This window comes from Dromiciops gliroides, chromosome 1 (genome assembly GCF_019393635.1).
Source record: "Dromiciops gliroides isolate mDroGli1 chromosome 1, mDroGli1.pri, whole genome shotgun sequence".
Classification (NCBI taxonomy): domain Eukaryota; kingdom Metazoa; phylum Chordata; class Mammalia; order Microbiotheria; family Microbiotheriidae; genus Dromiciops; species Dromiciops gliroides.
In genome coordinates this window covers 762,407,898-762,409,986 of record NC_057861.1, presented here as the reverse complement: position 1 = coordinate 762,409,986, position 2,089 = coordinate 762,407,898, and the positions used below count along the sequence as shown (strand labels likewise).

The following is a 2,089-nucleotide window of genomic DNA, read 5'->3' as shown; positions in this document are numbered from 1 at the left end:
AATGATATCTCAATTGGGTTTCATGATAAATCTTAGAGGTAGGTGTTATTATCCCTGTTTCACATATGAGGAATTTGGGGCTGAGAGAGGCTGGTCTCACACAGCTACTTCCTGACTCCAAGCTCAACATTGTATCCACTATGCCACCTCACCACCTCTATCCACCAAATGATGGCTGGGAGAGATTTTTTTTGAACAAAGTGTCTTTTATTTGTAACATAAAAATAAAACCAATGCAAAAGGTTTGCTTTTTCCCCTTTGATTCCAGTGAGAAAAGAATTTACTAAGAAAAAAAAATATATATATATATATAGAAAGAGAGAGAGAGAGAGAGAGAGAGAGAGAGAGTAGCAGTCTGTCTTCAAATTTTCCTCTAACAATCAGAAAGGGTTAAAAAAGAATCATCTGAGCACATACGCACTCCCACACTGGCCTCGGCCTCCCTCCCACCCACCTTTCTTGCCACAGAAGGTCTTCCCTCTGGGAGGGGGTCCTTTATGAGGGAGGGCTAAGCCTCAAACCTAACGCTGTTTTCTCCCATACCCCTTGGGGCTGGACACGCACCCCACTTCTCCTTTCTCCTCTGAGGGGGGAACCCAGCGGCCGTCCAGCTGCTGTGCTACAAGCAATGGGGGGTTTGCTCTGGGGGGCTGGGGTTCTGGTTAAGTAGAGAAAGGGACAAGATACACTTCCAAAGACGTGGCTTGGAAACAAGCCCCAGTGGGCCATGAGAAATGGGATGGTTCTTCTGCAGTCCCGCCCTGCTCCCCTCTGTTGTGGGGAGGGCAGACGAGGGGGTGGTGCCTGGAGTTACTCCCCCAACAGCAAGGGCCTGGGCTTCTGGGGGTACATGCTGGCAGCCCCCAGAGCCCCAGAGGCCCTGAGAGGTGAGAGGCAGCTGACAATGTGTGGAGTGATGGGAAAGGGGAAGGGGCCAGGCCACGGGGAGAGGTGGCTCTGGGGCCTGGTGCAGCCTCAGTGGCAACAACCACCACAGTGCCCACCCAAGTGGGTGTGCTGGCTGTCCCCGAATTTCGTCCTCCCACTGAGGATCTCATAGGAGCAGTCATTGCTGCAGCAACCGGACATGCTGGGAGAGGTGTAGTCAATCTCAAACTACAATGCCTCTCTGAAAAACTGGTAGGCCCCATGGTTGTGCTTGAACACTGTTATCATGACCTTCTTCATCTGGGTGCTGTTGGCCACAAGCTGCAGGATCTGGATAAAAAATTTTCCCAGATCTTTCCTCCACACTTTGCTCTCCAACTGGACCTTATGGCAGTACAGGACTTCGTCCTCACACTCCACATCGAAGTGGAAGTGTGAGAAGGCCACTCTCCTCCCAAGCAATGAGGTACCAGGCCTGGTTGTCCGTCATCTCTTCCCTTTTCTCTCGGGCCTTCCAGCCCCATTCACTCTGTTCATACAAGGTCTGCATGTTGGTCTTGGTGAGATCAAAGGCCCAATCCACAGTAGCCTGCTCCAGCCCCGACACTCGCTTACACTCGATGGAGACGTTTAATCCGTTCCGGTTCTTGAACACGGGGAAGGCCTCTAAGGGGTCTTTGAGCTTGTTGGCCGCTTCCACTTTGGCACGGATGGCTTCCATGGCGGCCCACTCCTCTAGCCTCTTCTGTTTCTTCTCCTTGGCCTTACTGGACTTTCTCCCCATAGTGGCGGCGACCCCGGCTCCAGCTCCTCCTTCACACACCTGCCAGGGGAAAGGACTGCTGAGAGAGATTAATGTTCTTTGTTTAAGGAATTGGGCCCTTCAGGTCACATAGGCTGAAGGGGAAAACATCAAGGATACTTTGTTTAATTGTAGACATGGATAGGACTACAGTGCAGTCTAAGACACCTAGGATTGGGGATCAACTGTTCTTGAATCAACATTGTAAATCCTATCTTCTATTAGACTGAACCTCTAGAATATGCTCTCTGGTCTTCCTAGACTTTTTTGTGGGGCCATGGAGTTAAGTGACTTGCCCAGAGTCACACAGCTAATAAGTGTAATGTGTCTGAGGCCAGATATGAACTCAGGTACTCCTGAATCCAGGGCTGGTGCTTTATCCACTGTGCCACCTAGCTG

At 50.6% G+C, this 2,089-nt stretch overlaps 1 pseudogene; it reads right to left on the bottom strand.

Annotated features, from left to right (window-relative positions):
* Positions 1–975: 975 nt before the first annotated feature.
* LOC122755175 lies at positions 976–1,672 on the bottom strand (annotated as a pseudogene).
* Between the last annotated feature and the right edge of the window lie 417 nt (positions 1,673–2,089).